General features: G+C 45.0%; 1 long non-coding RNA gene across 2 annotated transcripts in view; it reads left to right on the forward strand.

The window, feature by feature from the left end:
• The window catches only part of LOC105235015, a 138,344-nt gene that overhangs the window by 87,040 nt on the left and 34,716 nt on the right, over positions 1 to 16,588 (forward strand). For both annotated transcript variants that reach the window (XR_004627394.1, XR_853470.3), the window contains 3 exons: positions 10,675 to 10,791; positions 15,160 to 15,306; positions 15,696 to 15,753. This is a non-coding gene — a long non-coding RNA (uncharacterized LOC105235015). The remainder of the gene's footprint in view (positions 1 to 10,674; positions 10,792 to 15,159; positions 15,307 to 15,695; positions 15,754 to 16,588) is intronic.

A 16,588-nucleotide genomic window follows, 5' to 3' on the forward strand; every position in this document is an offset into this window, starting at 1 on the left:
GGGAAAAAAAAAAAAAAAAAATTAAAAAAAAAAAAAAAAAAAAAAAAAGAAAGGGAGCAGGAATCTTAGTCCCTGTTTGATTTCATGTCAATCATAGATTGCTTTCCTGAAGACCTCTTTTACGTGGCAGAGTAACTTCTTTGTGTTTAGGCCTCCCTGGTTTTGGGCTTTCCATTATGTGTGGTTGGATCTGATCCCAGATGATTCAGTTGGGTCCCTGCTCTCAAGGAGCTTCGTGCCCGTGGGTGCTGCGTAGTCTGGCACATTCAGCGCATGCATATGGTCCCTGCCATAGACTGTGCTGCTCTTCAGTCAGGGTCTCCGAGGACTGCAGCTGACTGCAAGGGCTCAGCAGGTGTCTCGATGGTGAGGAAAGCAGGCTTCCCTAGTACCCACAAGAGGGTCACAAGATGTTAGTGGTGACCCGGTTTAGTTCCTACTTCACCACCTGCCCTTCTCCATTTGGGGCCCAAGTTCATTATCTGATACATGTGAAATAGAGAATTCGAACAATCACCAGCGGTTTCTGGGACCTAGAAGGAAACCTTGGACCACTGAACAAGTCTGCTCGAAGCATGAAGTGTAGACAAGACTACATGGGTGATGATCTCTCTGAAGTGATTTCGTATGGTCTGGATTTCAGCTGTGGAATGCAGCCTCACGAGCTAGGTTCTGGCATAGCTCTTTGAATCTGAGTGTTCTCTTTGCAGACACACAGGACTTTTTAACTAGATAAACCAGTCTCAGCTGAAGTTGACCATGGATCCCAGATCATAGTTCCAACGAAGCGCATATTGGGTTTAAATTTACAATGCAGTGCAGTTCACTGTTTTGGAATGTAAAGTTCTGTAGATTTTAACACAGGCACCAAGTCTCACAACAACTGCCGCAAACAGAGCACAGAACGATTCCAACACCTCCATGAATTTCCTTATGCTACCTGGTATTCTTTTAAAAAATAACTTTATTGAGGGGTGCCTGGGGGGGGGGGCTCAGTCAGTTAAGCATCTGCCTTCGGCTCAGGTCATGATCCCAGAGTCCTGGGATCGCATTCCACATTGGGCTACTTGCTCACTGGGGAGCCAGCTTCTCCCTCTGCCTCTGCCTGCTGCTCCCCCTGCTTGTGCTCGCTGTCTCTCTGACAAGTAAATAAGTAAAATCTTAAAAAATTACTTTATTGAGTTATAGTCACATGCCATATAATCTACCCATTTAAAGTGTGCAATTTAATGGCTTTTAATATATTCACAGATAATGTGCGACCACCAGCAATCAATTTTACAACATTTTCATCAATGTGAAGAGAAGCCTCTTACCCTTTAGCCATCCAACTATCCTTCCATCCTCACCCAGTCCGAAGCAACCACTAATCTACTTTCTTTGTTTTTTAAAATACTTTATTTATTTATTTTGGGGGGGAGCAAGGAGCAGAGGGAGAGGGAGAAGCAGACTCTGTACTGAACGTGGAGCCCTACATGGGGCTCGATTTCAGGACCCCAAGATCATGACCTAAGCCAAAATCAAGGGTCAGATGCTCAACTGACTGAGCCACCCTGGTGCCCCTCCATTCATCTACTTTCTGTCTCTATAGATTTGTGTGTTCTGGACATTTCATATATATCAAATTATGTAGTATGTGGTCTTTTGTCTCTTCTGTCTCTTAGCATTACTGTTTTCAAGGCTTCTCCATGCTCTGGCATGGATCACAACTTCATTCCCTTTTATAGCCAAACAACATTCCATTGCATGGAGATGCCACGTGTTCTTTATCAATTCCTTCATTAGTTAATGGACATTTGGATTGTTCCCACCTTTTGGCGACTGTGAACAGTGCAACTATGAACACTTGTGTACAAGGTTTTGCTTGAACAACCTGTTTTTGGTGCTTTGGGGCATGTAAGTAGGAGTGGAATTGTTGGGTCATGTGGTACTTTCATGTTTAATTTTTTAAGGAATCACCAAATTGATTTCCCAAACTGGCTGAGCCATTTTGTATTCCCACCGGCAATATATGAGGCTCCTAATTTCTCTGCATCTTTCCTAGTATTTGTTCTTTTCTGTTTTTGCTTATAGCCATCATAGTGGGTGTGAAGTTACATGGTCATATTTTGGGTGGTAATATTCTCACACTCTGGGTGAAAATGTGGAGATTTTGGTCCTGTTTTTTGCCTTCAGCTGGTTGAGACTTAGCAAAACATAGACTTTCAGAATAAGAGCTATGAAGGGGGTTGGCAGAGAAAAAAAATGAATAAAAAGGAATTGTCTAATAAACACAATATGAGGAAGAGCAAAGTGTTATATGAAAACCATGGGTCCAGGGGGCGCCTGGGTGGCTCAGTCAGTTGAGCATCCAACTCTTGGTTTGGCCCAGGTCATGATCTCAGGGTCCCGAAATTGAGCCCCATGTAGGGCAGCACTGTGGGATGGAGCCTTGCAGTGGGGTCTGTGCTCAGCATGGAAAATTCTGTCCCTCTGCCCCTCTCCGTACTCACATGCACCCACACTTGTGCTCTCTCTCTCTCTAAAATAAGTAAATAAATCTTTAAAAAAAAGTCATGGGTCCAATGTACACTTTAGTCAGTACATGTTATTTGGTCCTACTATGTGTCAGGCTCTGTGCTAGGCACTGGGGTCTTAAAACTAGTTAAACAGGAACAGAGCCTTTAAAATGTTTGTTGTATGGAGGGGGCTCTTGGAAGAAGGGCCCTTCACATAATCTAGGTATCAGGAAGGCTTTCTGGAGGTGGAGAGATGAAAAGTAAAGAAATTCTCAACAGAAAATAAGAGTAGCTAGAAGTATTTGAGGGGGAGAAACCCATGCTGGAACATTTGGGAAATACCCTCTGGATGGCCTTTTTTTCTTTTTTCTTTTTCTTTTTCTTTCTTTTTTTTTTTTTTGGCCTTTAGGCCACAATCTTGATTAGAGTCTGATTTCTTTCATTTCCCAATCTGCAATGGGTGGGTATAATTCTTTCCTGAGGAAAATAAATCATAACTAAGACTTTTGTAAATATTGCTAGCTTTTGATTATCTGCACTAATTAAAGGAGAACATATAATTCAGGATGGCAACAATGTAAACAGGGCTTATATTGACTTTGGAAGATGTTTTTTTCTGTTGATTCCCAGATGTTGCTGTGTCAGATGTTCTCAGAACACACAGGTCTGCCTACAGCACGACGCTCTAGGAAATGGAGTCTATCAGGGACGATGTGTTGGCCTAAGCAGAAAGATGTTCTCTAGACAATGCCTGTGGTTCACACCTTTCCTGTGGTGAGAGTTAATTGTTTGGGTTTCAGGCTTCCTCCCTCCTGATTTTTGCTAAAGAAGAAGAAGAATTCTGAAATCTTTTGTTCTATTTTAGAGTGACAAAAATCCCCAGAGATGACCCATGCTGCCCATTCTTTCTTGGTACCATAAAACCTTTCCGCCAAATGCAAGGGAGGAAAGGCAATTCTTTTGATATGATAAAATTCTTTTGATGAGTCTCTGTGGCTTTTTAAATAAGCACAAATAACTTAGTAATTCATGTCCCATGTAGCACACTAGACATTGTCATGGAATATATACAGACATACAATGGGCCAGATTTTCGATGACTTCTGAGTGGTCACCAATGGAGAACAAACTCTAATTCCAAATAAATAATATTAGCAATTGGTCAAAGTAAGAAGCAGATCATATATGCACAATAAAACCTGAAACCCATTTGGGCTACGTGTAGAGAATTAGCAGTAAGTCTTTATTAAATTTTTTAAGAAGTTTTGGAAAATAGGGGTGCCTGGGTGGCACAGCGGTTAGGCGTCTGCCTTCGGCTCAGGGCGTGATCCCGGTGTTGTGGGATCGAGCCCTATGTCAGGCTCCTCCGCTGCGAGCCTGCTTCTTCCTCTCCCACTCCCCCTGCTTGTGTTCCCTCTCTCGCTGGCTGTCTCTATCTCTGTCTAATAAATAAATAAAATCTTTAAAAAAAAAAAAAGAAGTTTTGGAAAATAAAAAATCCTTAAGTATCTGGTTTGAATGAATGATAGAAAGTAATTTGTAATTAGCATATCAGTTGTATTTTTGTTATCTATTGCTACCTAGCAAATCATCCCAAAACTTAATGGCTTAACATAACCATAAACATTTATTATCTCAGGTAGTTTCTGGAAATGGATTAGCTGAGTGGTTCTGGTGCAGGGACTGTCACAAGACTGCAGGCAAGCTGTCAGCTGAGTCTACAGTCATTTGAAGGCCAGCCTGGGGCTGGAGGACCTGATTCCAAGATGGCACACCCACCTAGAAGACTGGTACCTCACTCCCCTTTCTAGTGAAACTTGCTATAAGACTGTTTGAGTATCCTTACAGCATGACAGCTAGCTTCTCCCAGAATAAGACCTGAGGGGGCAAGGCAGAAACAGCAATGTCTTTCATGACCTAGCATAGGTCACACATCATCACTTATGCCATATTTTATTGACCACACCAAGAAACCCTGACACCGTGTGGGAGAGACTGCACAAGGGTGTGCATACCAGGAGATGGGGATCACTTGGTGTCGTCTTGGAGGCTGACCACTGCAAGTTAGTACATAAATTGGAAATGAGTCATTCACAAAGAGAATTGGATTAAATACTTTTTTTTAAAGGCATTTTTTTTAAAGATTTTATTTATTCATTTGACAGAGAGAGAGAGACAGCCAGCGAGAGAGGGAACACAAGCAGGGGGAGTGGGAGAGGAAGAAGCAAAGCAGGCTCCCTGCGGAAGAGCCCGACGTGGGGCTCGATCCCAGAACTCCAGGATCACACCCTGAGCCAAAGGCAGATGCTTAACGGCTGAGCCACCCAAGCGCCCCTAGATTAAATACTTTTCTACTCTGTCAATCAGCATCTGACTACTACTGTTATAAAAAAAAAATTCCAAATGAGTGAAGCCAAATTATGAATTTGAGCTCTTTTAGGATGACAAATTTATGATCAACGTCGAGATGGCTCATTAGCTCAGGGTTATGGGAGACCAGGTGTAATTAGCTGGATTCTGGTCTTTGCCATCGTTGAGTATAGAGCCCTTAAGTGTTGGTACCCTACCCAGATTCTCTGAACTGCGTAACAGGCCATCAGCTGTGACTGACGCCAGGTCTTCTGCCCTCTCCAGGATGCTGCCCCGCTTGCTCGGATCCAGTGGGGGTTTCCAGCCATTTCTCCCTGTACTGAGGAGATGGAACTCTCTCATGGGCAACCCTCAGATTCCGTGCATTTCCCAGACCACTAGGTGTTACCCCATTTTTTCTCTTTCTAATTCAAGAAACACATTAAAATATCAGTGAATGTTAGAGGGGTTATCTTAGGGATCAACTCCACCCTGTTCTAATTTATTTAAGAGAAGCACGTGTATAAATAAGAAAGACATTTGCAAACATTTGTGCATTAACTATTAGTAGTAACAAGTCTCTTTCAAGACATTAGTGTCTTCAGCCTGAGATTGAGGGCCTCAGTAAGGACAGTGGTGTGGTGTGTTCAAATCTGAAATGTGGGCTGGCCTGTTAGTACTTCTGTATTTCCTGGTAGGCTTGCAAGCATCTGCCGCTGATTGTAAGCTAAGCAGAGTGAGAGGATCTATGTGACGGCCTCCTGTCCATTTCAACAGACTTGGCTGCCCCCAGGAAATGGACTAAGAGGTATGGAAAGCAGAGCTGTGGACATTGGCTTGCTACCGCCGGGGTGTTTTCAGACTGTCTCCTGTCTTCCCACATCAACTCATTGTTTTTGTCTTTATGTCCCTTATTCTCCAACCCTGTTTTCTTTGTACCTTGGCTTTGGTATTTACCAGCTCTCTGGGCTCCAATGGCCGGTGTAGATGTGTTTATTGAATTCACTGTCTGGATCAGAGCAACCTTTGCTGAGCTGTGCTGAAGCGCTCCTCCCCTCTCACTAGCCCTTGGCGTGAGTCTGTCCCTGTCCCCCTACAGCCCCAGTGGCCACGGGTGGGGAGCACACACCTGTTCTTCCATGGAAATGCATCACTACCTCTGGGGGGGGAAAAGTCAGTGACCATTAGTTAGGATCATTATCATAATTATAATCTACCAAATGAATTTTCGCTTATTATAATTCAATTAAAATTCAGATATGTGTTCCTTAAGGCTTTTTTATTCCTGTCTTTTTTTTTTTTAAGATTTTATTTATTCATTTGACAGAGATAGAGACAGCCAGCAAGAGAGGGAACACAAGCAGGGAGTGGGAAAGGAAGAAGCAGGCTCATAGCGGAGGGAGCCTGATGTGGGGCTCGATCCCAGAACGCCGGGATCACACCCTGAGCCAAAGGCAGACGCTTAACGACTGCGCCACCCAGGCGCCCCTTTTATTCCTGTCTTAATACATAAGAATATTTTGGGGTGAGTTTGTTTTCCTTCCATTTTGCACCTGAGAAAACCAGATCAAGGGAAGGTAAGCCACACGGCCCCTAAATTACGGGGACAGGATTAGAATCTCAGCCTTCTGACACTCGGTCTCAGTGATTTTCATAATGCTATAAATGGTACTGAAAAATGTCAGAATGGAAAGTGTCATAGACTAAGATTAATTAGTGGATTATTTGATGGGAGTGCTTAACGATGAATCTTTTAAGAATGATCTTTTAAGAAAACTGGACTTTATTTTTTTTAAAGAAAATATGCAATAACTTTCACCCTTACAATGTAGTAATTGTCTTCAAGCATTAGAAAATTAATTAGACTTAGTTAAGTTGGATAGAAGGGCAGTGGCAAGGAGCACCCGGCTGGCTCAGTCTGTAGAGCATGAGACTCTTGATCTGAGGGTTGTGAGTTCAAGCCCCATGTTGGGTGAGGAGCCTACTTAAACACACACAACTAAAAGTTAGAAGGGCGGTAGCAAAAGTATCAGAATTATGGGGTATTTGGAAAGAAGTGCACTTGTAGTTCTTCATGTATATACTTCAGTATAGATGGCGAAGAGCCAAACTACTAAAAGTGTTTTTAATTTTCAAGTATCGATTGCAAACCTGCTATGGATAAGGCATTGACCTTGACATGGGAGACCTGTGGGGTCTGTGGTTTGTGGAATATTATAACCCCAAGTATCCTTTGAAGGCTATTCTAATAAATGCTCTGTGAAACATTTTCGTATTTTGCATGGGGTGTTGTGGAGGACATGTTGGGCCACCCGATGCTATGTTCCTTCCTAATGATGGGGAGATCTTTTGGATCTCAATGTGTGAAACAGCTTCTCAAGCACCATAAGTCTCAGAACCTACTGGGTTTCCCTCTTTGAGTTTGTCTTAGGTCGTGTTTCTGTGCACTAGCTTTGCCCCAGCTTTATCTCAGAGAATTGCTCGGTGTTTATTTTATCTTTGCTCTGCTCTCCTCCCCTATGTACGTGTATTCCGTTGTCCTACATGCTGTGAAGTGATTCCGAATGTGAATGTACTTCTGCATTCACTTGGAGAGAGATCACTTTCCAAACATCTATGGAAGAAGTTTTAACAAACGGGTGAGATTCTTTTCAGTTTGGTAATACTCATGGCTCAGAAACAATGTGTTATCAACAAAGGAGTGAGTAGACAGAGAGAAGAGAGTACAGGCTGTCCAGTCCTCTTCTGCAGGCTGCACGTCCCAGCAGTGGTCCAGGGAAGCTCTACTGAGAAGGCTGTGATTTTGCTTCTGGCATCCCCCAAGTTTGACTTAGAACGGTGCAGTGTGAGAAATTGTCAAGGCCACCCAAATCACTGGCTGGTGGATTGATCTCATGAGATAACTTAGTATAGCTAATGCTTTCATTGAGCTTTTTTTTTTTTTTCCCCTGGATTGGAGGAGTACATGGGGATGAAGAGAGGGTTCTAGCAAGAGTTTTCTCCAGGGGCCAAAAGCATAACCAGTGGTTCTTGATGTGTGGTCCAGCATCATCACCATTACTGGAGAATGTGCTGGAAATGTAAGTCTTCAGGCCTCACGCAGAGCTACTGAATCAGAAACTCTGGGTGTGTGGCCTAGAAATCTGTATTTTCATAAGCCCTCCAGTTGATTGTTAACGCTCAGGTGTGAGAGCTGCTGGGAGATAGAAGTTAATGGGGCGCCTGGGTGGCTCAGTCGTTGAGTGTCTGCCTTCGGCTCAGGTCATGATCCCAGGGTCCTGGGATTGAGCCCCTCATCGGGCTTCCTGCTCAGTGGGAAGCCTGTTTCTCCCTCTCCCACTCCCCCTACTTGTGTTCCCTCTCTCACTGTGTCTCTCTCTGTCAAATAAATAAAATCTTAAAAAAAAAAAGAATAAGTTAAGAGCAGGAACTCTGGACTCTCAGTTCCTTTGCTAGAATCCTGGCACAACCACTTGTTCGCTGTGTGAGTCTGGGAAAATTGCTTGATCTCTCTGTGCTTTAGTTTTTCCACCTGTAAGTTTCTGGAGAGAATTATGGCACCACCTTCAGAAAGTTGTTAGAGGATTAAATTTGTGAATATACTTAGAGTAGTATCTGGCACATAATAAGAGCTCAATAAATGTTAGCCAGTATTCTCAGAAGACATTTTGTCATGGTAGAATGGGAGAATTTCTCTCTCTGGCCCCTCTTTCCATAAGAACCCATGAAATTCTCTCGTGCAGTTTTCTCTGAAGAGCAGTTAGAGGCTGGAGTTGCGGCGAGGGAGAAGAATACAGGATGTGTTCAAAGCACTGTGTACACCTAGCATCTATGTTGCCATAGCGATAGCCCTGAACTATGAAAAACTCCATACCCCCCTCAGCATCAGTAGGATCAGTTTTTGGCCTGTGGGACAGAGAAACGATTCCTTGATTGGTTTTTTTGGGAGAAATCCTAAGTGTCTGAGGGAACACAAAGGTATTGCAAAATTTGCCCCAAAAATCTGAAAGTAAAATCACTTAAATAAAGTAAAATTAACTTTATTTTTATTTTTTAAAGATTTTTATGTATTTCTTTGAAAAGAGAGAGCATGAGCGGGGGAGGGGCAGAGGGACAAGCAGGCTCCCTGGGAGCCTGACACAGGGCTTGATCCCAGGACCCTGAGATCATGACATGAGCCACAGGTAGACGCTTAACTGATGGAGCTACCCAGGTGCTCCCTGAAATTAACTTTAAATATTTTAAAAGAAATTCTAACTTCTCCAGATTTTCTGAAACTATGCATTGGGTGGTGGGGGGGGAGGGGAGAGAGTCCAGAAAGAACCAAATGGCTATTTGATGTTATTACCTCTCTCCAAAGACTGAGGATTACTGTTGCAAACGTTTAAATGAGTTATTTTCAAAAGTTGCTACGGACACACTCATCCACATGGCCTCAGGACCCACTTTCCAGTTGCGATAGGTGGCATTGTGATTCCCCTTCTCTTGAGGTTTGAAGCTTTGCCAAGATGAAGTCCAGCTTGACTGAATTAAGTTCTCGTCAATAAGATGAAAAACACCAGATCAATTGGGGTTTCTCTCTTGGCAGCCCCCACAGCCACGCTGGCTCATCTGTATGGCGGACTCACTCAATCATGCAAAAGCAGTTGCTGACATGACCAGAAGAAGTGATTTGTTTGGGGAAAATGGTTGGAATTGGAAAGAGCTGGGATGAAATGCAGGTGCTCAGAGGTTCCGTGTTCTGCCGAAGCAGCCGAAGGGCTCAGGCAGCCTCTCTGTCTCTTTCCGGTGGCATCACTAAGTAGGAGAGGGCACAGACCAAGTTGGGTCAAGGTCTTTGGATGAAGGTGCACAGGGAGTCCACAATGTGGAAACAAGCATCCTGGAGATTCTCGCACCTCTCTCTCTTTCTCCTGTTCCAGACCTGAGAACCTGTTGAAGCCAAAGGGCACGAATTCTAAAGTTCAGTCCCAGGTCCACAGAGGCGTAGCCCAGTATTCTCGTAATGTGTTCTACGAGGACCAAGTGCTTTTCTTGTCTCAGTACATTTTTCTCCTAGCCCATCCCTCCCACCTCACCATCTCTCCTCAAACTTCCCAGTGAATGAGGCTGTTGCTTTGACAACAGCTGGGAAGGGGTGGGGGCTGGCGAAGTGGAAGTCTGGAAGGTACCACATCGCTCTGTGGCAGAACCGCTGATGAGACCCAGGAAGGAGCCAGAATGAGATGTTAGCCTGAGGACTGCGAACAGCAATGGAGGATGATTTACCCTGGGCTGGAGAGGCTCCTCTGACTCCTCCTGCCCCCCAGGAAGGCTCTAGGACTCTGAAAATAATGGATTTATCTCACGGGACAGAGCTGGTGTGTTGCCAAGAGAAAAGCATACCGATAGCAGGTCGAAGCCTCACGTTGTGGCAGAATTTACGATGGGGGTTTATCAGCCCGGGAGAGAGGCAGCGTGGGCAGGCCTGTGCGGTGTCTCTCCCCGCAGAAATGTTCTGCTTGATCCTTTTGCTACATGAAAAATGAAGTGTGGTGGGCTAGTGGGGAGACGTCGTAAAGCTTGGATGATCACACAGACTTAGATACAGAGGCTGGCTTCAGAGCCGAAGAAATACCCAGGCAACACCAGCTAAAGAGCGTGGAGATAAATAATGGGCAACTCCCATAAAAAAGGTCAAACATCAGACTTCAAATAACATGTGTTTTCTTCCTGAGCTGACATGTGTTTTTTTCCTGAGCCGAGTCTCCTAGAGCTGAACTAGGGTCAGAGCTACATTCCCATCTCTCCTTAGCTCAGCTCTTAACTTCCACATTTTTCTCCCCAGGGTGTATTAAAAACAGAGCTGCCTCACGTGAAGGCGATGGTTTCCATTCGGAGCCCTGTCCCGGCTTTGTCTTTTCTCTGTCATCCTGAAGGGAGAAATATCTTCCATAGCTCCAAGGTCAGTGGCGAGCTCTTCGGGTTTGGCAATGGAATGAGACCCTTGGAAAGCTGTCTCCTCACGCATACTTTGCTGATGTTAGTAAGGCTCCAGCATTCTCAGCCTGGGGTCAGGCGTCAGGGGTCAGGCAGCCATAAACCTGGCCCAGGGAATTTTCTTTGGGAGGGCAGAACTACTTTCTCTTTCTTTCTTCCTCTTTTGCTATGGAAAGAAAGGATTTTTGAAAAAAACTGTTTGCTTTTGAGTTGTTTTGTGTTTGTGGCTCTTTAGAACTAATCTTCTGGCTTGCAAAAGCAGCTGAGAATAAATGTGTCAGTCGCAATGGCCTGCCCCTCCCCACCCCGCTCCTTTATGTTTCGGATTCAGCAGCTGGAGTCCCCCACTCCCCAGACCTAGCGTTAACCCTAAGCTTTGGATTTGATTTTATTCCTGGCTGAGAATCGTTAAGGAGACCAAGTTCAGGAGTGGGCCGAGTTGGAACCCATTTTCTCTTGAGGCTATCTGATCACGTTCTGGCCTGTCTCTTTAGTCCCAACCTGGGCCCTGGGCCTGATGAGCTGCTCTAGCCTTCCTCCCATTTGTCCCCTGTAGCACTGGTCCTTCTGGTCATCACCTATCCCTCCCTTGGTTTCCAGGCAACCACTGTCTCCTGGTTCTCTCCCAAACCCTCTTGAATCTTCGCGACCTCCTTGGCAGGCTCTCCTCTGCGACCCCCCTGAAATGTTGACATTTCTTAGGGCTCTGTCATCTGTCATGTTCTCTTCTGACTAATCTTATTTACACCTGTGACCTTAATCACTAAGTCTAGGCTACTGGCTCCCAACCCTCGAGACTAAGCTCTGGACATGTTTCCAGGACTTTCTGGCCACATCTACTCATAATGCCCCGTAGGAGCCAAAACTTAACACGTCCCAATCTGAACTCATTATCTTCCCCCTCAAGCAAAACTTGTTCTGGTCTTACTTTTGGTGGATGGATTACCATCCACCCAGTCCCTGGAGTAAAAAGGTCTTGGAGTCATCCTTGAGTTTTCTCCCGCATTCCCCATGTTCTAATGTTTTCACTTCGGACATTTTTCTCCAGTCCTGCCTCTCACTTCCATCTTCCAGGTTCACTGCTATTCGTTTGGCCCAAACCCTCATCCTCCTTCACCTGTAAAAATATAATATTATAATTCTTGAACAAGCATCAGCTCAGCAGATATTAGTTGAAAGAATGGATAACCTCTCTAGACCCAGACAGACTATTGTGAGGGTTATAGGAGATCCTTTATGGAGAACATCCTTAGCACCATGATTGGCTCATAGTAGGAGCTCAGTAAACATGAGTGGTTATGTATTATATATAGGAACTGTTGGAAAGCATAGACATTTGGCCCCAGGCTGCCTGGTTTCAAACTCCAGTTCCATCACATACATTTCTTGTGTATGTGATGTCTGTGTCTCCATTTTTTTCCTCTGTAAAATGCAGATGATTATCATACAGCTGTTGAGGATTCAATGATTTAATTTATGTAAAGCTTTCGAACCGTGCCTAGCATATGGTGAGTGCCCAGGATGTGTGTTCGCGCTGTTATTATTTTTATGAGTTTCCTGCCTCCTGGCTTTCATGGTCAACATGTTGGGCTTTATTCGAGGAAAGGTGCACTATGAATCCTTGTGTATGGCCCCCTAAACTTACATGGAGGAAGAATCGTCGCCTCATTTTCACCAAGTATTATCTGAGCCTCCTATGAACTTGATAAATCTGAATCACAGTCTTTTTGCAGCATTTTATAATAGCTCTTTAGGGTGACCAGCTGTCCTGATTTGCCTGGGTCTGAGGGGCTTTCCAAGATGGGGGGAATTTTCGTGTTAAAACTAAGATAGTTCTGGGCCAACCAAGACTGATGGTCATCCTGTCCTTTACCTTGAGTATCTTGAGCTCTTCTGCTGAAGCTCAGCTTCCACACATAATTCCCCAGGCACATTTTAGAGGCAAAAAAAAAAAAAGCATAAGTCAAGGTGATGGGCTTTCATAGCACATTGGGAACATAATCTGGGAGCCCTCATGTGCCATTTCCTGTTCTTATCCATCAAAATCCCCATGTTCTGGGAATTTCTGGGACAGACGAAGGCCTGTTTCTTACTGGGGAAAAGAATGGCTTCTGATTTCTGGCTCTGTCCTTAAACATGACAGCTCTTTCCAGCCAAGTCTCTGCACTGAAGAGCAAACTGAGGTCCCCTTCCTCATTCCTCAGGCCTTCTCTCCAGATGGACCACGGGGGCCACAGGATCCTGGTGGCACCTGACCAGTTCTGAGCACAGCCATTGCATGGAAGGCTGTTTGCAGTGGAGTGGGTGGGGGTTCTGTTTCCCACCAAATAATGAGCAGGTTTTCCTCACTGCACTCCTGAGGCGTCCCTCCTGGGTTTCTAAATCGCAGTCTCTATCTTCCCCTATTGGCACCAGACTTATCTTCATAGGAAAGAAATCAGTTCACATCATTTCCCAGCCCAGATCTGTTGCTTCTGGAGACCCACAGCATCTGTGCCAAATCCTTGGCTTGCTCTTTGGTTCCTTCACAGTCTGGCCTCCAGCAATCTCTCCAAACCCTTCTCCTGATATGCCTTGGCTGATTTCTCCTTTCATAATCCAGAGGTCACCACCATTGCTCTAAGACCACCATGCCTTGTGGATTAGTCTGCTCAGGCTGCTGGAACAAAATACCATAGACAGGGTGGCTTAAGCAACATTTATTTCTCATACTTCTGGAGGCCAGAAGTCCAAGGTCAAGGTGCCAGCCAGTTTGGTTTCAGGTGAGGGCTCTCTTCTTGGCCCATGATGGCTGCCTTCTCAAGCTATGTCCCCTCACATGGCAGAGAAAGTGAGCACTGGTGTCTATTCCTTTCTCAAAAGGGCACTAATCCCATCAGGAGGGCTCCACCCACATCCAGACCTCATCTGATCCTCATCGTCTCCCAAAGGTCCCGCCTCCAAATACTATCACACGGAAGATACGGCTTCAACATATGAATCAGGGGGCAGCGGTGGGGAACACAACTCAGTCCTTAACACCTTTTGATTAACTCAGGCTTCCAAATATGCTGTTTGCTCTGTCTTGCATACCGTTTCCCTTTGCCAGACCAATTCCTCTTCATTTCTTAAAACCCATATAAAACATCCTCTGTGAAGCCTTCCTTAGCTCCCCTCCGGGTCCCTGTAGCATTTTGTCCAGATCTCAGTTAGAGAAGTTGCCACTTTGTATGAGAACGTGTTTACATGTCCATCTCTCCCTGGAGTCTTTGAGTGTGTTGAGGGACTGGAGTTGTGGAGTGTTCTTCTCGGAAGGCCCCCTGCCCCGTGTCTAGCACAGATGTGGTCCAGTCATTGACTGAGAGGATAAAAGCAGCACTAAAGAGGCAGCCACGACAGCAGCAGTTAACCTTGACCAGGAGCACTCACGGGGTCCCGAGGTGCTCTGCTAAATACATTGCAGGCCCCAGCTCAGTCCTTGCAGGAAGGTAGAGGCACCATCCCCACTTCACGTGAAGGTGACTGTTGACCGGGTCAGTAGCTGGAGTACATCTTTATTCCTTTTAGGTGGAAAGAACTTCAGAGGTGCAGATATATCATCAACAGAGTGTTTTCTAAAAGCTTTAAAATACTGTGTACCTTTCTCAAGCCATTCTAACATGTTGGAAGCCCTCAGGTTTTTTTTTTTTTTAAGATTTTATTTATTTATTTGCGAGAGAGCAAGAACAGATTAGAGGGGTGGGACAAAGGAAGAGGGAGAGAAAGGGAGAAGCAGACTCCCTGCTGAGCACAGAACCTGACGCCGAGCCAGATCCCAAGACCCTGGGATCATGACCTGAGCCAAAGGCAGATGCTTCACGGACTGAGCCACCCAGGAGCCCCAGCCCTCATGTGTTAAGGGTTCATGCGCTAATCACAAGTTCAATGTAACTCCTAACACAACCTCTGAAAGACGATTATATGACATTTCCTTAACCCGATGTCACTTTTAATTTCTATCTGGAAGTTATAAGACTGGTTTTCTTTTAAAATATCCTTATTGAGGATGTTTTCTAGAGCCACGTTGGCCTTGCCCTTGCCGGTAGGAATCAGGCTTCTGTGCCATTGGAGGCTGCGTCTCTCACTTGTTTTCCGGGCAATTTCCAAGTTAGCTTTGGCTGATGCCCCATCTTTGTCCCACACACCCGCTTTGGTGTATAATTTGAGGTGCAAAAATCGCTCAGTGAAAAAAAATTAAGTCAATACACAAACATTTCTGTTAGGGGGACAGGTTTGATTACAGCTGCATTATTCTAGGCACCCATAAAGGTTAATAAAAATAACTCTAATTTTTTGACTGCCTTTTGTGTTTCAGCATTCACACTGCCTCAGTCCTCACAATCGTCCTATCAAGTAAGTGGATTTTCTTCATTTTACAAAGGAAGATACCGAGGATCAGAAAGTCATATAACTTGCTCAAGGTCTCCCTCGAGAGAACAGAGGCCTTGGGAACCAGACCAAGGTTAGTCTGACACCAAGCCCCACCCTTTTCACCAGTGAGCTACACAGTCGGACAGTACCAAGACCATGGTGTCTGCAGGCACCCAACATTCCAATCTGGGGTGTGACTGTCACCAGCCTGTGTTCCCCAAATGGGACCACGTGCCCATTCCTGGCCTCAAAAGCTCTAGGTCCACATCCTGGGTCACCTGGGTGGCCTGTTCTGGAAGTAATGCTTGCTCACTGCTCTGTAGGGTTGGAGATTCCTTTGGACATCTTCCCTGGACAGAGGACGGGTGGGGCCAGGGTAAGGATATAGTGGGTGACAGCTGGCCTCGTAGCTTGATAGCAGGGACATGGGCCGATTTGCTTAGTGAGACATGTTTAAATCTGTCCCTGACCTTTCCCCAGGCATTCTGCCTCCATCTTGTCTCTACTTCTGGTGTGAAGGATCTGGACGAATTTAATGGTGAGTAATGATAAAACCCAAGACATGTCCTTATTAAGTAGGATTTTTATCTTGAAGATGGGGAGTTCTGTGGGCAAATAGAAACTCCAGGCAACTCCCAAATAAAGATCTGGGTGGCCCTCCTCATTCTTTCCCACACAGACAATTTTGATGGAAACTGCAATTTTATAAGGCTAGAGCAACTTGAAAATAGTTCTCCAGGCTACAAAATTCACCCCACCAAACCCAATCTCATCTCTTCAGCCAAAGATGAAACTTTCTGCCAGATGTCGTTTCTGCTTTCAGGTGGGAAAGTAATTGTTTAGAAGTTTTAATATACAGGAGCTCTGTCTCCATAGCCAAAAAGAGGGGTCAGTCAAAGCAATGAACTGGACAATTCAGTCTAGAAACCTGGAGATTTACTGGCCGGTGTCTGGACAGAACTATGTATATCCTGATTTTAATTGTGTAGTTTACCAGTGTCTAGAAGTTTGGTTTGGTTCAGAACTTCTACTTAACTACTTGCTTTTTGGAATCTGGCCTTGAATGAGTGCCTCCTCGGATTTTGTTGTTGTTGTTGTTGTTGGTTTGTTCTCCACAGTTGGACTCAGGGAGTAGATAGTGTGAAATGAAGTGTTGGAGAGCCACCTACCATGGGCTTCCAGGATGGCGCCCTGGCTCTGGGAGCACTGTGACCCTGGGAGGCTGACATAGACTTTGTTCTCTTGACATGACATTGGCTGGAGGAACTCCGGCTCTGGAATTTTATATTTTTCCATGCTGGTGGTTCAGCCAGCACATGGGAAATCAGACTTGGGTGGCGCCAACTGGCAACAGATCCAAATTGAAGTGGGAA

The sequence above is a fragment of the Ailuropoda melanoleuca genome, chromosome 8, assembly GCF_002007445.2.
Source record: "Ailuropoda melanoleuca isolate Jingjing chromosome 8, ASM200744v2, whole genome shotgun sequence".
In the NCBI taxonomy this organism is placed as follows: domain Eukaryota; kingdom Metazoa; phylum Chordata; class Mammalia; order Carnivora; family Ursidae; genus Ailuropoda; species Ailuropoda melanoleuca.